The 12,054-nt window shown below is 45.4% G+C and overlaps 1 protein-coding gene across 4 annotated transcripts in view; it reads right to left on the bottom strand.

Annotated features, from left to right (window-relative positions):
• The window catches only part of LOC115575975 (shisa family member 6), an 86,140-nt gene that overhangs the window by 53,621 nt on the left and 20,465 nt on the right, over nt 1–12,054 (bottom strand). The gene's annotated exons all lie outside the window — the stretch shown is intronic.

Raw genomic sequence — 12,054 nt, 5'->3', positions numbered from 1 at the left:
GTGTGTGTGTGTGAGCGCCAGTACTCTGCATTTGTTTTCCAAATGAGGACGTTGTCCTTCGGCACACAGTCGTTAACGCTCTGCCTCTTCTCATCACACCGAGGCTTTTCTCCGTCCTTGGTTGTCAGCGGATTTTTTTCTTGAATTATTCTGTCTTTTTCTCGCAGCTTCCCGGTTTGAATACAATCCCTCCTCGTCGCGAAGGAAGAATATTTACCCTGTGATAGAAACAAGGCTGCTCCGGGGGGGAAGACGGGCTGCCTACTGTATCAGAGCTGACTCTTTGCATACCAATGCACGCCGTCCTCCTAAGCGTTGGTGTTTGATTGTGGCCGGCGTGCTGACTGAAGCGTTTCCATGTCCGGCCCCGGCCTGTCCTTGCCCTCCAACCATAATAGATATTGACAGGTGCAGCGCAGATAGCGCTAATCTGCATCCTAACAGGATTTCCACATGTCTTTCTCATCGCGGCCGCATTCAATTCACAACTTTGTTATGCCGCTAATAGCATTTCACGGTGGCACAGCCCGCGGCCTTCAGAGGGAACGATGTGAGAGCGGAGCCCGACTCGTGTGAGCCGAGGCTGAGCAGGTGAACGGATGCTTGTTAGACCCATTGTCCCATTAACACAGATGACAGGAAGTGTACAGGCTAGAAAAGCAACGGTGAAAGATTTAATTAACGAACTACGGAGCTGAAAATGATATTTTGATCAAAAAATAAAGATAGGCAATCACAAAATTGAGGGAAAAGTACAAAAAAAAGGTTGTTCGAGGGCCTTCACGTCGACAGCTGCACAATGCATGCTGGGTAAATTTGACTCGTGGGTAACGATAACCTCACGAGACTGGAGGATGTTGCAGCGTGTGGGGTCGAGCGACAGGTTATCACAAACCAACATGGCCGACTGCAGCTCGAGGCGTCGTCGCTCTTGTGGACATTTTCAAACCAAACCGTGATGGCTGCTGTTGTTGCATCATGGGAAATGTAGGATCTAGTGTGTTCAACCCTTTTCTTATCCGTCACTTGTGGATTTCAAAGTAGCAGCTTATTCGTTAGAAGCATTTTTACCGTGTTTCGCTCTGCTGCCAGATCCAGATTCTGTTCTCCCACCACTTCCTATCACCTGACCTCCACATCCCCCTCGCACACCTGCTCTCCCAGTTCCCTGGTGTGTTCCTCCAGGCCCCCGACAGGTCGTCCGTATCTCAGCTGTCACTTTCTTCCCTCTGTTATGACCTTTTTCTTGCCTGTTCTTTAAAACAAACTTTTGCACTGCATCACACAACAGTTGCAGAGCAAATGTCATTAATATGTGTGTTTATTTTCCGTTCTCGCTTTAGTTGCGCAGCTCTGGCGTGCATCGCTTCACCACCGTCTTCACTTCCTTTTTAAAAGCATGTAAAGCACTCGGAAACATCCTCGTGTGTGAATTGTGCAGTATAAATAAATGGGCTTTGCTTTTTACTGTTATGTTCTGTTTTTTTTTTTAACACCGTCGGAGAGCTGCTGGGTTCAGTGAAGGGTAAAATGCAATCTCAACGCAATCTAACGCAACGGCGGAAAAAAATGACAGCGTCAAAACGCGAAGACGAGGACGGAACGCGGCGCTCAGGACGCGAGAATCTCACGGATCGACACCGACGCTGCACAAATACACATTTTTAAGGGTTTTTTATCGGTTCGGTCCAGAGTCGGATCATAAATACGTAAATGAAAGCGGACTGACCTATCACATCGCAGATATTCTGACACAAATATATACAGACAGATGTGTGGAGGCAGGAAGAAGGGGCTGTGTTTATATTTCCAATTTGAGATAAAGAATGTTAAGAGGAGGCGCGTTAACGTGAGATATCGCAGGTTTGACGTCCGGCTCTGCATGATGCATGAGGCGAGGCTGCGTACGAGAGAGGTTATCTGTTCGCCATCTCGGTATTCACTCTCGGGTGGAAGACTTGTGAGAGTGTGAGCTTCATCCGACCGGCCTAATCAGCTTCATTAGCCTCCCTATTTAACGGACATGAGAGATGAGGAGGGGAATCAATTCATATTGTGCTTTTGGCGGGCGGCAGATCGGAGCTATGTGAGAGCGGCCGACTTCCTGCTGCTCTGAATCATGCACGCTGAGAAAGGAAGAGGAAATGACCGGTCGGGCGAACGCTGCGCCGACTTCAAATGACCTGATAAAAGACCGTCAGAGGCTCGACGCTGCACGGAGACGGACGGAAAGGTTTTGGAGTTTAGACGGATTTTCACACATATCAGGATAAAACTCATACTTGTATTTGTTTCAGGGGCGTCACACAAACACAAAATAATCCTCTAACGTTGAGGAGAAATGACTTGTGCCTCTGAGTGAACGTGCACATGAGTCAAACACTTCTTTTCCTGCATTCTGGTGAACGTTTCTGCACCAGCATGTGTCCTTTCTTGCAGGATTTATGGTGGAAACATCAATATTTCAGCATAGAAATCAAACTTCCCTATCTCTGTGGTTATGAGCCCTGTGTAGCTGCAGCTCCGTCTTTTCATTTCACAGCAGATTGCAGCCATTGTTTTTTTAAATTGCATACGGCCCCTTGGGACAAACTCGTGTGTTTAAAATATTCAGAGGGATGTCTCCCCGAGAAATCCACGTCTTCGGTTAAAAAAACATAATCTACACCGACGTGTTGTTCATCAGAAAACAAATATAGCAATAAATATAACAAATATCAACCATCTGTCTCGACGCAGACAGGAAGGTCTTTTCTTCTCCGCTGCTTGAAACGAGAACAGCAGGATGAACTCCTCCTAATGCCAGAGACTCCCTCGATCTCCCTCTCGTTCTGCTGCACTTCTGTCATTCTGTCTGGACTTTGGTACACTTCACACACTGAGCATCAACTGAAAACATCTGTGCAACCGTCAAGAAGTGAAACAACATCTCAACATTATTCTCAATCTCATTTTGCACATATTTTTTGCCGAATATCGATCTATTAATCTTTGAAAAACAATCGTATAAGTATGATTTTGTTTCCCTTAACCCGACATCAACGTGGCGTCCTGGCTGTTAAATATCCTCGACCCAAATCCGATCTGATTCATATTTCTTTCTCTATCGGACTCTTAAAATGCAGCAAACTGATGCATTTATTCATCGAGTCTGAGAAGAAAATGTAATTGACTGTTTAAAGCTGTTTCTGGTAAACATCTTGGGATCGGGGGGGTTTTAGTGCTGCAGCTAAGTTTTGCGCAGAACAAATGTTTTTAATGAGTTTTTTCTTTTAAAGCTGGATTATTTTTTTTTTTATGAAAATGTAATTCCAACTTTATGCAAATAAACCAATTAGTGTTGCAAAAAGTGTCTCATTTAACCTTGTTGTCACCTGCTGCTTTAATCTCAGCGGCTGCACAAAAAGCCTCCTCGGCTCGACAACCTGATAAATATTTTAGACTCTCCTTGTTTTTGTTTTTTTTTATCTCTGAAGGGAAAAAAACTTCCTCTGCAGACACATCTGAGAGTTTAGAGTCGTGTCGTTTTGGTCAAAATGCTCAGCTTTACAAAATTTGTGTGCGTCGGGGGCTCGTTTCTGTCCCAGCGTGAGGCGGCGACGACACAAATCACCGGGATGAAAAAGTTTGCAGCTCTGTGACGGGAAGCTTCAGGGGCAGGAGAGCGAAAGCTTCACTCGCGTGTTGTCTTTGAGCCGCAGTCCTGCGAATACTTTGATCGTCTCAAGACGTCTGCTGTTAGTCTCTGGCGTTTTATGCTGCGCTGTATGGATGTGGCTGAACGTGTGGAGGACGAAACCCTGTTAGGAACAAAACAACAGCAGCATCGTTGTCCAGAGCGCAGCGGGACTAACAAAGGCTTCTCCGCCTCACCGATAGATTTCCTGCCGCTCTGCTTTTTGTCTCTGAATCTATTCGGGGACTGTTAATGGCCGAGGAAGATGTCACGGTTTCCTTTCAGTTCAAGCCCGAATGTGTCACAGCACAATGAAAGGAGCAGAAACACGACCTCTCTATCTACATGTGGTCTTAATGACCTTAATGCTTCTGCACGCCAGAGAACGAGAAGTTATGACGCACGACTTTACTGAGATCCGTCTGTATCATTATTATTCAGAGTCAATGGGAGAGGGATGGGGGAGGATTAAAGGTGTAGGCTGTGTCCACTGACGGAGGTGGCTCTCATTAAAATCACCAGATAAGAACGTCAATATTGGGGCGCATGGAGGTTAAGATGCCGACCATGAACCAGAATTTACTCAGTGCTTCGTTCTCCAACACTCTCGCCCTCGTTTCTCTACTTCCTGCAGAAAGATTCGTCAGTGTCCCAGATTTAGTTCAGGGATTTTCTACAATACTTGCACAGTTTGGTTCAGGTTGGGTAACTAAATCACTGGGTTGAGGTCAAGAAAATGGTAAATTCCTTCCCTCGACACTAATCAATGTCATAAAATGCTGGAAAATGCTCATCACATTTTCCCAAAGCCCAGAAATGGCGTCTTCGAATTCGCTTCTTTTGTCCAACTAACAGTCAAAAGACTAATTTTCTGTCATGAACGACAAAAAAGCAGCAAATTCTCTCATTTAAGAAGCTGGAACCAGCAAATTTTGACATTTTAGCTTGAAAAATAACTTTAATAATCGATTATAAAAACAGTCGACGATTAATTTTCTTTCGATCGACAAATTGTTGCAGCTCCAGTCAGAATTTCGAACTCAAACCCTGCAGGATAGTTGGCTGTTAAATAGGAGCACAACCTTGAATTAATGCACAGATGGAATAAAAAGGTATCTCGAGTTGCATTGTGGGTAATGTAGGCAGCTGGATTTAAAGGAAGGAAGAAGAACGTGTGGAATAAAAACTTTTGTCTCTGGTTCTGCTTCAACTTTGATCATTTGTTTCTTAAGGAGTCCAACAGAGTTCCAGGAGTGTTGGACCAGTGGACTGCTTTCAGAACCTGGCAACAAACCCACTAACACTTGATCAGAACACCTAAAAGCATCATGAAGCTGCAACACGAACGAGAATCTGATCCTGAGTCCTCACACGCTGAAACTCTGAAACTTCAGAGTGGATTTCAAGCAGCGAGCGAGCGAACACTCGATCCAGAGAGAACTTGACTCACCACCGCTCGATCATCTTGAATCGATATGAAGCATCATAGTGAGGCCGGTAAACATGAGTGTGCAGCGTGCTGATGATGTCACATTACATGATTTATTGATCCGCCATTCTCAAGATCAAAGTTTTCAGTTACGGCCGGCTGGAGCTCAGAGCCACCCGCCCGCTTTAAAGACGGAGGCGTATGAGGACTCGGTAATGGAGGCAAACCGGGCAAGTTGATACCTTCTTGGCACACGGCGACCGCCATCCATTTGCACTCACACTCGGCTACACAGCCGTGCACAGACTCACTGTAGGGCCTGCAGGGATTACAGCAGGGGGAGGTGGGAGCACTGCAGCAGCGCGTCCCAATAACACAAGGTCACCTTAAGTGGATTGGGATGAGGAGGAGGAGGAGGGGGGGACGATTCCCTCGGGATGAAAACAGGGAGCAACTCATGAAAAAGTAATTAAGCAGGATGCACATCAGTGGATGCCACAGGCGGAGAAGGCAAGGAGAGCGACGAACGAGCCCCGAGGACGACGGGGAATGTTTGTACACAAAGATATCTGCGAGCCGATCGCCGGAACGACGCACAAAACGCACAAATCGTTTAACCTCGGACGTCTGTGGATGCACAGGGTTTGTTTTTAGAAGAGGAGAGACAGCGATCAGTCAGATGGTTTTTAGTTTTTATTCTGATTTACTCATCGACAACATTTTGGTCTCTCTATGTAAAGCGTGAACACACACCTGCAGAGACAAGCAGGAGAAGCATACGGGTCATTTTCTCTGAATAAAGCGTTTGTTCATTTAATAAAAGATTGTTCCTTCAAGCTTGTTCCACACACACCTCTTTCTTAAATCCTAAACTGTCTATTCGCGTCTTTTTAAATGCAATATTAATCTTTCATGTCAGGTGGAACAAGTTAAATATAAAGAAAAGAAAAGAAACCCATCGTGCCAAACTTTGTACTTTTCATGAATTAAAAGTCTCTGGTGTGCGTTTGATGGGGCTCGTGTTTTCAGTGCAGCTACGATTATAAAATGTCCTTTTCTTTAAAAAATCCCAAATATATGAAAATACAAATATTCACAACAAAGTAGAAAAACATGGTTCTGCATCAGATTTGTGTACACTGAATACTGGACCAGGATTGGCTTAAAAAGCTCTATGATGTCACAAATAATGCTCGTAAGCCCCGCCCCCTTTTAAATCAGGCTTTCCAGCGAGTGCAGAGACGATTCACTCTTGTGTTCATACAGAGTTTGACTCCTATTCGTCGCTCAAAGCTCAAACATTCAACTGCAGGAACAAGAAGACAAACACATTTTCTGACTGCAGGTCCACTTCGAATCAACGCACAGCTCCCTCAGTCAGACAGAACCCGCCGCGGTCCAGAGCTGTTAAATGGCCGCTTCACTACAAACAATCCATCAGAGGCGATGGAGACGGACAGACGGGGGGAAGGTGGCAGTGAACACACCACTCTCCTCCGGCGCTCGCTCCTATCAGACGTGAATCCATCTCGCAGCCTTGGCGGTGTCCTCACACACTCTGCTGTACCACATGAGTCAAACCCGCGGAGCAGGTAGAACCGGCGCTGCTCATGTGGATCCACTCAGAGCTCCGAGTGTCGTGTTACATCACAGACGCATGAATATTAATGACGGCATTACTTGGCGCTTTGTTTAGCAGCTTGTTAAGGCCTGACGTACACTCGGATCTGTACTGTGTGTACTGTGATGCGCCCACGCAAACAATCCGGTGTTTCACACGCCGTGGAGTTCCCGGTCGGTTCGACGTTAGAGAGCGAGGAGATTTTCTAGGAATTACTGGAAATGTTTTGTTTGCCTGAAGAAGTTCAACGTTTGAAATGCAAAGCGAGGCTGTGATTAAATGTGCCACAGTGTAAAAATACTCTCACCCGCAGATTCAACTCGTGAATACAAATATTTAACCAGCTAATAGCAACAGTTGGCAGAAATCATTAGGAGGGTAGTCTGATTCGCTGCTGCTAATCCGAGGAGGAAAACAGAAGGAGGTTAAAGAGAAAGAAGGACAGGGAAAACTAAAGAAGGGAGGGAAGGAAACAAGGGAAGAGTAATGGTGGAAGGAAAGGGACCATGCAAGGCAGAGAGTGAGGACGGTGTGGTGAGATGAGGAAGGAAGGAAGGAAGGAAGGGACAAAGCAAAGGAAGGAAGGATTAAAGCAAAGGAAGGAAGGAGGGAAGGGACAAAGTGAAGGAAGGAACAAAGAGATAAAGCAAAGGAAGGAAGGGAGGGATTAGAGGTGTACCAAAATATCGATACTACGATGTACCGCGATATTTCATCTTGAGGTACGTTATCGATACACTGGCGCCAAATATCGATATTTAACAATATTTAAGTTGCAGTCAGTCAGTCACTTTGTTTTACTTGGCTGTCATTCATGTGAAATTGATTGACAATGTTTTATAATTCCTGTGAAATGGATTCAGTGCAGTCAATAAATTCTGAATTTCTTCAGTGACACAGATATCGTGATGTATCGTGGAGGAAATTTCTTACAATATATCGTTTATCGCAGAATCGCTGTATCGTGATATTATCGTTGTCGTGGGCAAAATATCGTGATAGTATCGTATCGTGAGGTACCTGGTGATACCCAGCCCTAGGAGGGATAGATTGAAAGAAGGAAGGAAGGGACAAAGTAAAGGAGGGAAGGAAAGAAGTGATAGAGCGAAGGAAGGAAGGAAAAGATAAACCAAAGGAAGGAAGGAAAGGACAAAGTGAAGGAAGGAAGGGAGGGATAAAAGAAGGAAGTAAGATATAGAGTGAAGGAAGGAAAGAAGGAAGGGTTAAAACAAAGGAAGGAAGGATTAAGCAAAGGTAGGAAGGAAGGGACAAAGTGAAAGAAGGAAGGAAGGAAGGGATGAAGTGAATTTAAAAAAAGGGAAAGATGATATCAACAAGGAAAAGAAAGCTCACAAAGTAAGTTCGGAGGAAAAGAAGAAGAAATGGAAAGAGGAGAGAAAGAATAGAACACAAGGAAGCCAAAGAGAAGGGAAGAAGGAGATAGAGAGAGGGATGAAGCCTAAAGGTGAAGATAAGACAGAAGGAAGGGAACAGATAAAAGCTGTCAGCCGTCAGATAAATGTAGGAGTGGAAATTATAAATATTAAAAAGACGAGAAGGGAACGAAGGAAGAAAACAAAAAGGTGGAATATTATCACATTAATAAAAACTCAAAGTCGTCTTCACATCCAGTTGCGACCCGATGACCTGTGCAGATGTGTTTGACTCCAGATGTTGTCTACAGATTTGAGCTGTTTGTTCAGCAGTTGTTCAGGAAGCGGTGACACGCTGCACATCTGTCAGTCTGCTTCCTCCTGACAGCAGGTCTGCTGATGATGGGGAGGCTGAGAGCTCGCCGACAGCCAGCTGTTAAACTAAGTCACGCAGGATGGAGGCTGACAGGACCTCCACTCTGAGATGACAGCCGCCGCCATCAGGCCGCCGCAGAGCGTCTCCTAATGGGTGCAGCGAGAGGGTGACGGAGGGAGAACGGGGGGAGGGACACCACCTCACACACCTTTAAATATCAGTGTTTGTCTGAAGCTGGTAACACACATCTAGTTCATGAAGGAAGGGAGAGAGAGCAAAGGAAGGACGGAAGGAAGAGAGCGAAGAAAGGAAGGAAGGAAGAGAGCAAAGGAAGGAAGGAAGGGAGAGAGCAAAGGAAGGAAGGAAGGAAGGAAGGAAGGAAGAGAGCAAAGGAAGGAAGGAAGGAAGGGAGAGAGCAAAGGAAGAAAGGGAGGAAGAGAGCGAAGGAAGGAATAGAGCAAAGGAAGGAAGGGAGCAAAGGAAGGAAGGATGACAGTGAGCAAAGAAAGGAAGGAAGGGAGAGAGCAAAGGGAGGAAGGAAGGAGGAGAGCAAAGGAAGGGAGAGAGCGAAGGAAGGAATAGAGAAAAGGAAGGAAGGGAGAGAGCAAATAAGGGAAGGAAGGGAGAGAGCAAAGGAAGGAAGGATGGCAGAGAGCAAAGGAAGGAAGGATGGCAGAGAGCAAAGAAAGGAAGGAAGGGAGAGAGCAAAGGAAGGGAGAGAGCATAGGAATGAAGAGATCAAAGGAAGGAAGGGAGAGAGCAAAGGAAAGAAGGAAGGAAGAGAGCAAAGGAAGGAAGAGATCAAAGGAAGGAAGGGAGAGAGCGAAGGAAGGAAGGAAGAGAGCAAAGGAATGAAGGAAGAGAGCAAAGGAAAGAAGGAAGGAAGAGTGCAAAGGAAGAAAGAGATCAAAGGAAGGAAGGGAGAGAGCAAAGGAAGGAAGGAAGGAAGGAAGGAAGGAAGAGAGCAAAGGAAGGAAGGGAGAGAGCAAAGGAAAGAAGGAAGGAAGAGTGCAAAGGAAGGAAGAGATCAAAGGAAGGAAGGGAGAGAGCAAAGGAAGGAAGGAAGGAAGGAAGGAAGAGAGCAAAGGAAAGAAGGAAGGAAGAGTGCAAAGGAAGGAAGAGATCAAAAGAAGGAAGGAAGAGTGCAAAGGAAGGAAGAGATCAAAGGAAGGAAGGGAGAGAGCAAAGGAAGGAAGGAAGGAAGGAAGAGAGCAAAGGAAGGAAGGGAGAGAGCAAAGGAAAGAAGGAAGGAAGAGTGCAAAGGAAGGAAGAGATCAAAGGAAGGAAGGGAGAGAGCAAAGGAAGGAAGGAAGGAAGGAAGGAAGAGAGCAAAGGAAAGAAGGAAGGAAGAGTGCAAAGGAAGGAAGAGATCAAAAGAAGGAAGGAAGAGAGCAAAGGAAGGAAGGAAGGAAGGAGGAGAGCAAAGGAAGGAAGGGAGAGAGCAAAGACAGGAAGCAGACAAAGAAGGGAAGAGAAGAAAGAAGGAAGGAAGGCAGAGAACAAAGAAAGGAAAGAAGGAGGGAGGACAGCAAATAAAGGAAGTGAGCAAAGGAAGGAAAGAAGCAAGGAAGAAAGTAAAGAAATGAAGAGAGCAGAGGAATGAAGGAAGGAAGGGACAAAGTGGAGGTAGGAAGGAAGGATGAAGGATTTAATTCTAGTAGATTTCACGTTCGTGGACGAGATGATTGTTTTAAAGTTTCATTCACGTTACATTTACATAAAACATTTCTCGGGTTTGAACTCAAGAAATATGGACGCAGACGAGTTGTTTATTTAAATGATAAGTTTAAGTGAAGTGAACTAACACAGTCAGTCCTCACTAATGTGTTATCACTGCGCTGCAAAGTGAAATAATACAGAAGTGAGTCACAGTTCATGAGCGCTGACATGCTGTTTGCAACCTGCTGCTGACCGTTCGCCTCCAGGTGTTGTGTCACAAGTTTAGTGTGTGTGTGTCTTTTTCCAAACGGCACATTTTTTGTTTGTATAATTCTCAGAATTGCTCAGCGCAGGGGAATAAAACACAGCTTTTCAGTTGTGCCTCCTTCAGTGTGTCATAGTTGTTTCAGCTGAGTCATTCGTCACCAACAATGACTGTCAGTCGGTTCATTTCCAGCAGCAGCAGCGGGACCTTTAACAAGAAAGATGTCCTCAGATTTACCCCTCGTGGAAAAGTCTCGTAAGGCCACTTAAAGACAAAAAGGGGGGGAAGGCAATTCTGGAGAAAGATGGCTGATGAGTGAGTCTCACTCTCAGGTCGTCAAACTCTGATGGTGGGGCGAGAATTTTGTGCCAGAAGCGACGAATGAAACTGGGAATGAAACGATCTCTCTCCAGCAGAATCACCTTCCCTGCCCTGAAACAGCTGCGGTGCCGGTTGTATGGAAGTCAATGGTAGATGCACGGAGAAACACTAAAACCCAACATATCTACGTCGAACCTCGTCGTAGATATGTTGGGTTTTAGTGTTTCTCTCCATGCATCTCCCGTAGACTTCAACACAGCTGACGTAATGACCCTTCCTTCTCTAATAAGTTCCTCGCTTTTAACCAGGAAGTAAACAGTCCGTACACTGCCAGAGAAGAGGGTTCATTTTGGGGGTACATTGGGTCGCCACTGGGGCAGAACCGTCTACGTTACAGCTGTTGTACCTTTCATATCGTGTATTGTACCTTTAAAGAACCCAGTCCTGTATCTCTGGTGTCAATTTCAAGCCTTAAAAAAGGGTAAAATTTGAAACAAATGGTACATATGTGTATATCTTTGGTCCTCAAAGGGTACACAAATGGGGCTTTTCCATTTTTGAGTCAAACCGAGGCGCTAATTTGCATTTCCATATGCATTTTTGTGCTGAGCCACACCCAGGATGTTCGCTTTCGTGTCCACAGCGGCTCGTCTGAGCACCACACAAGCTAAAACTGTCAGCCGTTAAAAGACACACCTTCAAGCAGGTAGCCCTGTTGTCATGGCAATAGCAAATCCCTGCCGCGCTGGACTGACGTACTGAGTCAAACCGAGTGGAAAAAACGTCAATGGTTTTCCTCGAGGTCCGATGTTTAAGCCCATCACATTAGTGCAGATTGTACCTCAGGGTGCAGGAGTGGACTGTTACTGTACTCCTGCTGCTGACAGCGGAGACGGATAAGACAAAAAGGAACAAGTTGAAGAGAAGCTCAGAAGTAATTTCCTGTTCAATAGCAAACCCATTTCCACAGCGAGCGTCTCTCTATATCACAAAGACTGTGAAATAAAGCTGTCAGGTCACAATCATCGGTTCAATAAAACACTCGGCCCGCCACAAGATTTTTATTTTTTCACGGTGAAACACCTTTTTGTCTCGGCGCTCGCTGGATATTTATGTCACTTAGAACAGCAGCAGAACTGTAAAAAGTAACTCGAGAGCAACAAACCGGACGTTTTCATGGACCTGAGCTGAAACAGAAGTGTGGAGAAGCTGAACGAAAGTGACGTGTAGTTCAAAATAAAAGAGACCCGGAGGAAGTCAGAACCAGGAAGTATTGTGCGGCTCCTGAACAATAAGGTGTTTAATCTGGATTCAGAAGGATTCGGAGTGTAAAA

The sequence above is a fragment of the Sparus aurata genome, chromosome 23, assembly GCF_900880675.1.
Source record: "Sparus aurata chromosome 23, fSpaAur1.1, whole genome shotgun sequence".
In the NCBI taxonomy this organism is placed as follows: Eukaryota; Metazoa; Chordata; class Actinopteri; order Spariformes; family Sparidae; genus Sparus; species Sparus aurata.
This window is presented reverse-complemented; position numbering and strand designations above follow the sequence as displayed.